At 39.6% G+C, this 14095-nt stretch overlaps 1 pseudogene; it reads left to right on the top strand.

Annotated features, from left to right (window-relative positions):
* Positions 1 to 894: 894 nt before the first annotated feature.
* On the top strand, positions 895 to 1861 carry LOC138856406 (uncharacterized; annotated as a pseudogene).
* The last annotated feature ends 12234 nt before the right edge of the window (positions 1862 to 14095 follow it).

A 14095-nucleotide genomic window follows, 5' to 3' on the forward strand; every position in this document is an offset into this window, starting at 1 on the left:
AGTAGGTCTGACGTTTAGCAATTGGTAAAAGAGGGACGGCCAGATTGAAATCCTGCAAAATTGTTATTCGAATGGAGACATTTTTCATATTTTGCTCTTCATTTGTAACGGCCGTTATTTCGAAGAATAACATAAGAAAAATAGCACGCAGCTTGTGTACATGTAAGTATATTTTAATTTTTATTAAATAAATTAGCATTTATTTAATAATTTTTAGCTTTATTTTACAGCCGAAATGCCAAAAGTGAATTGGAAGAAGTGTGTTGCTGGCTGCAGCGAGGAAGGACGTACATTCAATTTTCCGAATGAGGGAACGGATCTCGAACGGTCAGTAAATCAAAAAATCAGTTAATTAAATAGTGCAAAAAGTGTGTTAAATGTGTGATAATATTCCCAAAAAGTGTTTAAAAAAGTTTAAATAATTGTAAAAAGTGTTAAAATATAATTCGATAGTTTTCGATATATTAAAATTTAAAAAATTAATTTTTTGAAGTAACGACTGTGCGCATATCATAAATTATTTTGGATGTGCTATTAAAAATACAATTTAAATTGTAGTTCTGCATATATTTAAGTGCAAAAGTGATCAAAAAAGTTTTTAAAAATAATTGTAACAAGTGTTAAAATATGAGGTTCGATAGTTTACGATTTATCTAAATTTAATTCTAAAATTATTTTGAAGTAACGACTTATCGTTGAATATTTATGATAATTATAAAATAACTATCTAAATTAAATATCGGTACGTCTTTATTAAAATAAAAGTTTACTTGTTTTGCCATTTTTTGCACTATTATAATTATATATATTTTATATTATATTATTTTATAACTTACGTATATAATTTTTTTTCTTTTAATAGGCGTAAATGTTATCTCAGACGTTTAGGTGTTTCTGAAAGATTTAATGAAGAAACACCTAAACACATTTTTGCATGTGAACGACATTTTTCCGAAAAAATGCGCCACGCAAAAAAATTGCGTCCGAGGGCCGTTCCCGACATTAATTTAATTGTTGAGCCTACATTTAACGCCTCAAATTCTTTTTTTGAAAACCCCATAGAACTGGGTTTTGAAGATTTCGCTCCCCAAATGGAAGAATCTGCCTCAAATGCAAACGGTGCAGCGAGGCAGCTTCTTCCGCTTTTAGAAAGGGAAGACTGCGAAATAATTTTAGAGCCTCTTCCATTTCTTGAGGAGGAACTATTAAATAGTACCGATAAAGCCGCGCAAACAGGTAGGGGTCTGACAGCAGGGACAGATAGGAAGAAGAAATTGAGGGAAGAGAATAGGATTTTAAAAGTAAAATTAGATGAAAAAGAAGTTTAAAGGCTCAATTGGTCCAAATGGCCACTGAATTAGAAAGATGTAGGGAAATGTTAAGAAGTGGTTCATTTAGGGAAGAGTCAGATCCTCTTGAGATAGTTTGCAGCAAAGTTCCTCCTCAGTTAGGTGCTTGTATTAGAAGTAGTTTTATAAATAGTAATCGCCGTAACCACGGTCGGCGTTATGATAATTTTCTTAAAACGATAGCTTTGGGTGTATTTTTTTTGTCGCCAGTTGCTTATCGTCACTTAAAGCACCAGTTAGATTTTCCCTCCAAAAGTACTTTGGAAAATTTTGTTACCGACTGGCCTCGTTTCCCAGGTTGCACCCAAAGCAGCATAAAATCGTTAGAGATTAGGAGTAGGGGATTCTCTTTTGAACAAAAGTTCGTGTCGATTTCATGCGATGAAATGTCATTGAAATGTCATTTGCAGTATGATAGGAAATTTGATAGGATAATAGGTATTGAAGATTATGGTGATGAAAATCGCACTTCGAGATTGACAAAAGTGGCAACAAAGGTTTTATCGATTTAAAATATTTCACAAATCTAAAATATTTTTCCGTGGCTCGCAAAAATCTTCGTCAATATGTAGGCATGTTCATGTAAAAACATACATACCTACAATGATTTGTGGGCAAAGCTGTTAGAGCTTCAAGGGAAGCGATGACAATCGGCGAGCGTTCGTTTATTTTTCGGCACATCTCGGATTTTCTACCAACAACACAATGTTGTGACGCTTTGTCGTCGCGTCAGTCCTTCGGCAGATTGACTCTTTGACATAAAAGCAAAGAACGTGAGCTTCGATCATTGGTTGACCGTGTCATATCTACATACATATGTTGTTTGTAGACAAATTTACAAATATTTTTACACATGATATGAAAATGCCGACGGCAAAACACAATTCTGTACTTTTATGACTCCATAATGGTGTCAAGCACTTGAATTATTTTAAGAAATATATCAAAATACCTATGTTTAAATTATTATTAATAACTCACAAGAAAGTAAAAATGAATTAACATAAAATAATTTAAAATCGGTCGCTTCTGGTAAAGGAAACTGTGAGCTGCCTTTAGAACCTGATGCTACAGTAATTTCAGAACATAGTAATAATGTTCTACTTAATGTGTGCAATGATTTACTTTAGAACGACCTTTCATGGCAGGATTTTCAAGGCTTACCACGGCCTGAACACTTCCTCATTAGATCAATTTCTTTAGATAGTACTTTAGAAATTAACTTTTTAAAAGAAAATGCTTTTAGTTATTTTTGCGGCTATCTTTATTTAAAATTTTTCAAAATGCACTAATGCTCCCTTCCATTACCTTATTTAGGAGATGAAATTCCTTTGGACGAATTCATCTTCATTTATCAAAATCAAATAGACAAATGCAATTTAGTGAAGCCGCCTCAGAAGTTTGTTGCATTTGTAAAAGTCTTGGAAACAAAATTTTTAGAATTCGATAGTAATTGTCATAAGATAGGAATAGGAGACATTCTTTTTAATGAAATGATGAACAAAAGCAAAAAACAAAAGATAACAATTCACAGATTAATCCATATAAAATAAAATATCACCTATACAATAAAATATTTAGTAATATAAAAATATACATATATACATATGCCTACATTTAAACCCCAAATTCTAATTTTACTTAAAAAAAAATTGAATTATAATTTTAGAGCCTCTTTGTTCTAGCCTATCTGTTTAAAAAACTTGTTTGGTATAATATTGTATATTAAGTTCACTTATTGTAACCACTAAAAAATAAATATAAAAACCTATAGGTGTGAAACACACAAAATTTTATTTTTAAAATTAGGGATAGAAAGGTCTTTATTTAAAAATTTTATTATAAAATAAATTCTTATTCGAATGAAAAGGGCTATAACTATTTTCGGGTCACAATTTTCACAACACAAAAAGGGCCTAACATCTTTCATTTTATTAAAAAGAATGTCTCCTATTCCTATTTTATGGCAATTACTATCGAATTCTTCTAAAAATTTTGTTTCCAAGACTTTTACAAATGCAACAAACTCCTGAGGCGGCTTAACTAAATTGCATTTGTCTATTTGATTTTGATATATGAAGATGAATTCGTCCGAAGGAATTTCATCTCCTAAATAAGGTAAGGGAAGGGAGCATGAGTGCATTTTGAAAATTTTTAAATAAAGATAGCCGCAAAAATAACTAAAAGCATTTTCTTTTAAAAAGTTAATTTCTAAAGTACTATCTAAAGAAATTGATCTAATGAGGAAGTGTTCAGGCCGTGGTAAGCCTTGAAAATCCTGCCAAGAAAGGTCGTTCTAAAGTAAATCATTGCACACATTAAGTAGAACATTATTACTATGTTCTGAAATTACTGTAGCATCAGGTTCTAAAGGCAGCTCACAGTTTCCTTTACCAGAAGCGACCGTTTTTAAATTATTTTATGTTAATTCATTTTTACTTTCTTGTGAGTTATTAATAATAATTCAAACATAGGTATTTTGATATATTTCTTAAAATAATTCAAGTGCTTGACACCATTATGGAGTCATAAAAGTACAGAATTGTGTTTTGCCGTCGGCATTTTCATATCATGTGTAAAAATATTTGTAAATTTGTCTACAAACAACATATGTATGTAGATATGACACGGTCAACCAATGATCGAAGCTCACGTTCTTTGCTTTTATGTCAAAGAGTCAATCTGCCGAAGGACTGACGCGACGACAAAGCGTCACAACATTGTGTTGTTGGTAGAAAATCCGAGATATGCCGAAAAATAAACGAACGCTGGCCGATTGTCATCGCTTCCCTTGAAGCTCTAACAGCTTTGCCCACAAATCATTGTAGGTATGTATGTTTTTATATGAACATGCCTACATATTGACGAAGATTTTTGCGAGCCACGGAAAAATATTTTAGATTTGTGAAATATTTTAAATCGATAAAACCTTTGTCGCCACTTTTGTCATTGATTTCTGTGTTTGCAGGGTTGTTACTTTTCTCTTCTAGAGGGAACATCAGAAATATGTTCAATTTATCATTTCTAGCTTTTGCCATCGTCGCGAAAAGACGCTTGTGGGCAAACGCATGCTCGGGGGGATGTGTAAGGCGTTTGCTTTTATGAATGAAACGACTTAGCTTATTGATTGTGCGCCAGCGTTCATGAATGAAAATGTTGTTGGTATGTGATTTACTACAAATTTAGGATTTGTCAATTTGGTTGCCATATTGATTTCTGGTGCTAATGTTATTTGAGACAATTGTTGTTTTTGTACAACAATGTTTGTTCTTTGCCTATTGGCTGACGTACTTACATTTGTACACTTAAATGTATGTAGATTTGTGTATGCATTACTTATTTTGCGCGGTCATACGCATATTTCTACATACATACTTCCATATAGAGCAGTGCGCTCACATGTTTTTATTGATAATTGATAATATTAGGTTGGCCGTTATCTCCCTTCCGCTTTTTTGTCTTTTGAATTTCGCGGCTATGTACAAAGCGCTACAGAGCTCTTATCTGGCAACACTATACATAATTTGAAAGGTCTTGACATAACCTACAAAACAACGCTATGCATGATTAGTTTTGATATTGCGTTCAACAATTATAGACGTGTAAACATGGAGTTCACTAACGCCGAAATTCGCGCTATTTTAAAGTTTTCCTTCGTTAAAGGCAAATCCGCTAGAGAAACGTTCCGTGACATTAATGGTGTTTTGGGGGATGGTACTCTATCACTTCGAACCACGGAGGAATGGTTTCGACGATTCTGGTAACCGGAAGGCGATTTTGGTATCTAGTTTAGCCGAGAAGACACCGCCGCCTACTCGGTTATCCAGCTTGGAACCATCCGTATAGAAGCTTATCCCTGCTTCCTTGTCCACTACATCCCTTTCCCACTCCTCTCTGGAGGGGAAGGCAATATTGAGGACCGGATTTAGGTTCAGCTCCCTAGGATTGCGAAAATCCGTAGTTATGGGAAGAAACGGGAACTTCCTAAGTATCATAGAATGCCCCTTGTTGCTGGCGACTAATAGGGAGGATTCCCTCAGTCTCAGAGCTGACTTCGCTGCCATTTGCTTGCAATACAAATCTGTTGGCAGCAAATGTAAAATTATGTTCTGTTATGTAGTTCTGAGAGCTCCACTGATGCAAATACTAGCTGCTCTTTGTATACTTTCCATGCTTCTAATCGCATATTTCTTTCCTGTTATTGGCCACCATACATTGCTGTGTACAGCCAGTGAGCCACCCGAGGTGTCAGTCGCCACCTGGGCCCCACCATTCTTTTACATGTGTAAAGCGCTGTAGCAGCTTTCTTTACCCTCGCTTCCAAGTTTTGTTTCCAAGAAAGCTTCCTGTCCAAAATTAGTCCCAAGTAGGTTGCTTTATCTCCTATCGTTAGCCTGGTGCCATTTAAAAATGGCGGCGTGATTTCGGGAGTACTGTGTTTCTTAGTGAACAATACTAGTTCTGTCTTGCTAGCATTTAAATTCAGTCCGCATGATACGGCCCATCGATTAATCTCGTTTAATATTGTCTGCATAAGACTAGCGAGGGTGTTCGGGAACTTGCCCCTAACCGAGACTGCCACATCATCAGCGTAGGCCACAACATGTACCCCCTTCTTTTCTAGATCCACAAGCATTTTATTCATTGTCAGGACCCAGAGAAGTGGGGATAATACGCCTCCTTGGGGTGTACCCCTTCGGACAGATCTGTGCATCGTTGAAGCTCCCAGCGTTGAAATAATTGACCTGCCCAAGAGCATCTGTTCAATTAATTTCCGGAGAGGCTCAGATATGCCCAGATCTTTAAGCGCGCTCAATATGGCCTTCGGCTGGATGTTGTTGAAGGCACCTTCTATGTCTAGGAAGGCTACGAGGGTGTATTCTTTTATTTCCAGAGACTTTTCAATCTCTGCTACCACTGAGCTTAATGCCGTTTCTGTGGATCTATTCTTCGAGTACGCATGCTGCGAAACTGCCATTTTTCTTGGGTTTAGTATGTCCTTTATATGTATTTCTATTAGTCTTTCCAGCGTTTTTAAAAGAAATGATGAAAGACTAATTGGTCTAAAATCCTTTGGATTAATATGTGAGCTTTTGCCAGCTTCTGGGATATATATCACCTTAACTTCCCTCCATATCGAGGGAGTATAGTTCAATTTCAGTGCCCCTCTAAACATGGTTGTTATCCAGTTTGTTGTGTAGCTCAGGGACTGCTGTAACTGAGCCGGGAATAAACCGTCTGGTCCCGGCGTTTTATAAGGCTTGAAGCTGCCTATTGCCCAATAAACATTGTCATCTGACACTATGTCTATTGTCGATGTCATTACAAAAAGATTTCCACGAATTTCTTTTTGCTTTTCTTACCTCCTTTTTGTATGCCCGAAGGTGGTTATGATAGTTATCCCACTCTATATCTTCTTGGGATAGTTTGGCAAAATTGAATTGCTTCCTGCAATTTTTCTGCATGTTCTTAAGTATTGGGGACCATCAAGGAGGTCTAATTCTTCCCCTACTGTTTGTTAATGGACAAGCTACCTCTAGTGCTTGACGACAAGAATCTGTGAATCGTTTAACGAGGATGTCTAGGTCCTATTTCTTTTCCGGTTGGAATGGTGGAATCATAGGCTTTTTTAGCTCCTGCATGTGCATCTGCCAGTTCGTTTTCCTATGATTCCTAAATATCTCTTTCCTAACTACATTTTCTTCAATTATACATTCAATGTAACGGTGGTCTGTGAAGGAGTGTTCTTCCAATACCCTCCAATGTGTTATTTTATCCACCAGTTCTTCCGATACCAGTGTTATATCTAATACTTCCTGTCGGTTTCTGGTTATAAATGTTGGCGTACTACCTTTGTTACATAACAAAAGCTTACTTCCTATTAAATAATTAAAGAGCAACTCACCCCTTTCATTAATATCCTTGCTTCCCCATAGAGTATGGTGCGCATTGGAGTCGCACCGAAGTATAATCGAACACTTGGATGCTTCGGCGTCTCATACCAGCTCTTTGAACAGCTGCGATGGTACTGCTACCTCGTCGTACGGCATGTAGCATGATGCCAGCCGGTATTTCTTCTTGCCGTCTCCCAGCTTACCACCGTAGTGTCGTTACTACTGTAACTGTGTAATAAAAAGACATTAAGCTTTTTGCTAGCCAATATACATGTCCTAGGCTTAACTACACAACCATTCGCGTATAGATTATATCCTGGTGTCCTCAGACCGCAAATACGCCCTCCGTTAACCCATGGCTCCTGAATGAGGACAAAGTCAGGCCGTTCTTCTGCCATGCGGTTAACTAGGGCTAGTTTGCTGTAGTGTAGATTAATTTGGAGAAGGCGCATTAGTTATTGTCTTCTCTGCATCATCATGAGAGTCGCTTAAAAGCTCACTCTCAGTGTAAAGTTTAGAGAGTCTGTCCGCAAGCACAGACCCCGAAGTACACTCACCTTGATCTGTGATCTCTGCGTCGCTCGAGGACTCCACTGGATCTCCTCGACTTCGCACTCCGATTCCGATGCCAAGTTTTCTCCTGCATCGGCGTCTGATTTGTAGGTCATGACCTTTACTTTTGTGAATCCGTAGTTGATCTCTCCGCCACTTTTCGCTAGCGGTTCTACGGATTCTTTTGTTAGAAGCAGCAGAATCTGCATTGTGGCTCGTTTCGTCTCCACACCAGATTCCGCTGCGGGGTCGTCAAAGGCCTTGACGAATCTCCATCCCACAGTTGGCAGATTTGGGTTGCAGGCTCTTATGAGCTTTAAAACTATAAGGACCGAAAAGAAAATAAGAGCTTTGAAAATAGCTAATCTTCATATATTTACATATATGGGAAAAAAATTCAAAAAATTAAGTTTACACACATATGCTTCCGTAGGGATTTGAAGATATTTTACCACCTACTCCTAAAAGCCTAATCTACCTACCACGCTCGTAGTGATGGTCCCAGACTATTCAGCTCTGTTCCTATGGGTTCCCACCTAGGTTTCGCATGCGTCTTCCCACAAATCCCTTTCCCTAAATCATGGCGGCATTGCATTAGCTGCACCAACCGAGCAAGTAGTATTTTATTGCTTACAGTATATATTTAAACTTATTACAACATCAAATATAAATAACTTCCTTTTTATCCATTATTATCGCCGATTTTATTTTAAACTCTATTTCAGTTTAAATGTCTTCAGACTTTAGGCAATTTGTAACGATTGAAAAAAACTGTAGAAAGATAAGCGTTTGAAAGGTATTCACAGTCGATGATTTAGCGAGTGACCGACACTTACAATAGCACTGAAAATTGATAATCGCTCAGTAGTAGCTTATCTACTACTAGTAGACATTCGCAATAGTGTATGTTAACAATTTTATATGCGTTTCTGCTAGACGGGTTTCTGTTAGCAAGTTAAAAAATGTGTTACTTTTGTTCAGCGAGTGGGCTCTACGGCTGTAATAGCTTCTTCAATCGACGAAAAACGCTTTCCACGAAATAATTGTTTCACATATCTGAAGAGGTAGTAATCGCTGGGTGCCAAGTCTGATGAATACGGTGGATGCTCAATCAATTCGTACTTTAATTTATTGAATTTTTTCTTGGTTAAATCACCTTTGTGAGCAGTTTCATTGTCTTGAAAAAAAATGTATTTTTTTGTGCTGCATTCCAGGGGAATCAGCCACCGGCGATCGGAGGACAACGTTCTGCTGCAAAACCCAACCCGGGTGTTGGTGGTCAGCGCAAATAGTCGGAAACCCTTAAAGGTATCCGGATGGCGGTGCTGCCTCACAATTACCCGGCGGAGGTCTTGGGGCCAGAAGAACTGACAGCGCTGCAAGATAACATCAAGGATGAGGTATATAACGGGTGTGGGTACACCGGCTCATTCCATGGTGTATACTTCAGGTCAGGAATGCTGCTAGTCGACTGCAAGGACGAAAAGACGGCCACCTGGCTTGCGGAGATCGCTCCGAAGCTGGACGGATGGAGTGGCCCGGTCCTATGCGCGAGGAGGGGTGAAGATATACCGCTTATGCACAGTATGACGGTGTTTCTACCCAGAAGCGTAGGTAAACCCTACGAGTTTGCTCTTGGCCTCGTAAGGAACCAAAACGATGGGCTAAGTACATCGGCGTGGAAGGTTGTAGACAGCAGTATTGAGGACGCCGGATGGAGGCTCAAAATCACCATCGATGATGAGTCCTATAAATGCATCCAAAAGGAGCGGTTTAGGCTGAACTTTAGGTTCAGCAGTGTGGTAATGAGGACTTGGAGGCCTAAAACCACGCCGGCGGAGGAAGCAATGCTGGTGGATGAGGCGCCCAGTCCGACCGGTACCGACACACTCGAGCAGGGCTGAAAGGGCAGGACCAGCAGGAAAAGAACGAGGACAGCGATGACGATGATCTGTCGCTCCTGGAACCAGTCCTGTGACCGCCAATGTCGAGATAGAAGTTGCCCAGGTGAACCTATACCACGCCATGGCACCATCGGCTGTTAGCGCGAGAAGGTTCCTTTCGGATAACCTGGGTATCCTATGAATCCAGTAGCCGTGGGTCTTTAGAGGGGAGGTCAGGGGCCTCAATAAAAGAGAAAGCAAGGTAATCTGGGATCTCTCATCTGAGAGACCCCGGTCTTGTGTAGTGGTTCGAAACGATATTAATTTCTTCTGTATTTCAGAGTTCCTAACGCAGGATCTGGTCGCGCTGCAGGTGAAGGACAAGGAAGGTGCAGACTTCGTCCTTGCAGCGGCCTATTTCCCAGGGGAGGCAACCTTTAGCAGAGTGAGGCAGGAAGGAAGCGATGCTACGCAGCTAGGACTAGAGAGCAGGCTGGCTGCGACTAACCAGGTCATAATAGACCCGGACCATTGCGGTTGCCCACTAAAGACAACCACCAAAAGGCAAGGCTATCCTTGGTGGTCCAGTAAACTCTCGGAGCTCAGAAAATCGGTTCGCAGGCTTTTTAACAAAGCCAAAAGAACCGGCGACTGGGAGGTATATCGGCAGCACCTAACAACTTACAATAAGGAAATTAGGTCTGCAAAAATCTGTAGTTTCAGGAAATTCTGTAAAAATGTCTCCTCAACCTCAGAGGCAGCCAGACTGCACAAGGCTCTGGCCAGGGGTAAGACTGACACAGCATTAGCCATAAAAAGAACTGATGGGACCTATACGACCACCGCAGATGAAAGACAATGGCACTCTTGCTTGATCACTTCCCGGAGACTATTCGGGACGACCAAATTCCAAGAGTGGTCGCACATAAGCCAGATCGCTCAGATTGGTCAGCAGCAAAGAATCTATTCAATGTAGACTCAATCAAGTGGGCACTGGCTTCCTTCTCGAAATATATGACACCAGGGGCTGGCGGCATCTTTCCCGCACTTCTGCTACAAGGAAGACAATCTCTATTGCCGTATCTTGTTGGGCTGATGAGATATAGCCTTGCGTTGTCGTACATCCGATCAGCGTGGAGACTAGCAAAGGTAATCTTCATACCTAAAGTAGGAAGGAAGGACTATTCGCTGGCCAAGTCCTTCAGGCCTATTAGTGTTACCTCCTTCACGCTTAAATATATGGAAAAGATTATAGACAACCACATAAGATCGAAAGTGCTAAAAGTCGCACCTCTGCATGCAAATCAGCACGCGTACAGAGCAGGTAGGTCTACTAACACTGCTCTGTACCAACTAACGGCTGAGATCCAGAAATCGCTGGAGAATAATAAGGTTGCGATATGTACTTTAAAAGACATTGAAGGTGCTTTTGATAATGTTTCCACGCAAGCGTGATCAGAGCACTGGAGAAAAAGAACATGGAAGCTCCTATATGCAGATGTATTAAGGCCGTATTGCATCCAGGATTGCAGAAACTTCGGTGGGGGAGAGCAAGATACGTCTTGGTACTACGAGAGGCTGCCCTCAGGATGAGGTATTGTCACCCCTTCGTAGAGCTCACACCGCTCTACTTAGTTCTTAATCAGACTGTGAAGCATACTATGCTACTTATGACAGCAGAGGGGTATGGAAAAGGGAAGTTAATCTAGTCTCAACGAATGAGGGCCTTAGAGGATAACACGCCATTGGCCCTTCTTCCAAGAGACGGAATAACGAAGAGAAGAAGAGAAAATTATTAGAGCTGGCATTGCGGGACCGCATACCAAGCTTTCCATTCCCATGGGCTGTTTTCCGAGCATTTTTCAGGCAGAAGTATTTGCCATAAGTCAGTGTGCAGTAATAAATCTCCAACGCAACTACCGAAATAAGAGTATCACAATTCTCAGCGATAGCCAAGCGGCGCTAAAAGCGATATCGGCCTATGAGATTCGATCGCTACTAGTGGAGGAGTTCATAGGAAGGCTTAACCGCCTATCAGCTTGCAACCGTTTACACCTGATCTGGGTGCCGGGGCATATAGGGGTACCCGGTAACGAGTTGGCAGACGAACTCGCCCTTTCTGCTGCTGCTTCCAGAACCATGTGTCCCATACAATAAAGGAGCTGATCCGCACGGAGGAGAGAGCGAGCAGAGATAGTCACTGGCAACAAGCAACAGGGATGCGTCATGCTAAACTGCTACAGGGAGGGTTCAATCTACTCAGGTTCAGAGCAATGATAAACCCCCCAGAGACAAACTTTGGCTCCTTGTCGCGCTCTACACTGGGCACTGCAGGCTCAAGAAACATCTGGCAAACATGGGCATAGCTTCTTGTGGCAACTGCCGGTTCTGCGACATGGGGCCGGAAACACCAGAACACCTGATTCTAGACTGCACCGCAATTTGTAGACGTAGGCTCAAGGCCCTCGGTTCCATTTATGTGAGGGCACAATAGACCCTAGGTCGCAGTGCAAAACCTCATATTCTAATCTAATCTAATCTAAGGGCACCTGATATTAATTTCAATTTTGTTTAGATTCCTATATCTCTACAATGCATTCTATCAAATAACCCTATTTCTTCCTGTGCTCCTTTTTGCCACTGATGCTAATAAAATTAAATTGTTGGAGATATTGGGCGATTCCGCAGCAACTCATAAAATAGGCGACTTGTTTTTAGCAGGTGCATTAAATGTGTCAAATAGGTTCTTTGCTTAGTTTTTAGACTTTGAACAAAAGAAAATAATTCATCAATTGGAATTAAAGGGGGTAGTTTAAGAAATCTAACATTACAATCAGATTCAGTGCCATTATCTGTTGAATTTTCACCATGCAAGTACGGAAAATTTATATTTGGGTTTATTTCAGGAAATGCCAAAACTCTGAACTAATTTTCCACGATAGGTAGTTCATTTTGTGCACTTTCCTCTAAGTCTATTTCATTATAAAGACATTTTAGAACACTTTCAAGTTCTCTTTGCTCAAAAACATCATATTTTCTTTGATTTTCCTCAATTAGAATACGATGTGTTATGCAAGCCTGCTCATTATCGTTTTCAATGAGATATTGCTGTTCATTCCGCCATGGATAGTAAAGCATTACCATTTCGCGGAAATACTCAACTCTGGCCAAATCTGGGTTAAACCTTCTATACCGAATAATACAAGGTTTGGTACGTTTTTTCACAAAACCGCTACCGTCTTTAAGAGGCATGACAACCCAGCCGTCTGGTAAATTATCGTCTTCCCTCTCTTTATCTTCATGATCACTATCTTGTGCTCTTCTACTAGATTTAAAATATTTATACCTAGATGCAAAATCAGCTAAACAAAGAGTTTTTAACTGATCGGATCTTTGAACATAACGGTCTAAAATAGTGGCTACGAATATTTCAATCGAACCTGAAGGAAGGTTCTGAAGTTCCGCTCTAGGTTTTACCATTCGAACACGTTCCTCAGGTCGAAAGGTATTTATAAATATTTCTGCATTACTTGCTTCCGAAAGATGGAGCCCAATGCAGCAATATACTGCTTCTTGTGCAGATATTTCTGTGCCTGATATAAATTTGTGACCTATATGTTTAAGTGTTTGCTTAATAGTATAATTTCCAGCATTTACCTCTGATATAGCTTCATTTAAGAGCCTAGAAATTCCCCTGTTAGACTTGTTAATATCATTAATTATATATGAACAGCAAGCGTATGCATCCAGTATATATTGGATATCCATATTTGCTCTATGGAGTTCCAAAATCAGAGGATTATAAGCGTTTATAAAACGATCCTGTAATTTTATTTTTAGAAAAATTTTGGGTTTTGTTAAACTTGACCTAAAGGCTAACAAATAGTCATCAAAAGACATATTTATTCTAATGTGCAGTAGAGAATCTAACACCTTTCAAAATCTGGTAACCATCATTGTGTTGAATCAAGGTTTGAACAAAGTTTTTGTTTAAAAGAAAACTTTCTAATGACAAAATCCCGGAAGCGTCCGACACAGTTTAAAAGGCTTACTGGACAGCGTCTGTCGTTAGGTTAAAAGCGGCTGAACAAACCATTTTTCACTAGGTATAAAATAGTACGCGTAAGACACCCAAAATTAAAATAATGTCAAAAACTTTCGAAAGAGTTAAAGTTACAGTGCACGGTATAAAAATCCCAGGGCCGGCGGCTTTAGAGGAGTGAGCAAGCAGACTTCCTCTATGAGAGTACTCCTCAACGCGACCTCAAAGCTGCCTAAAACAAGCTTGCAAACCTTAAGAACTCCAGCTCCAATAACCAACTATTATTGACTGCGGTAGAAACCAAAAAGGCTACGAGAAGGAAATCAAGTCAGTCGAAAGACGCCATCAAAAAGGTCCAAAACATCCCACGATGAA

Source organism: Bactrocera oleae, chromosome 3, assembly GCF_042242935.1.
Source record: "Bactrocera oleae isolate idBacOlea1 chromosome 3, idBacOlea1, whole genome shotgun sequence".
Taxonomy (NCBI): domain Eukaryota; kingdom Metazoa; phylum Arthropoda; class Insecta; order Diptera; family Tephritidae; genus Bactrocera; species Bactrocera oleae.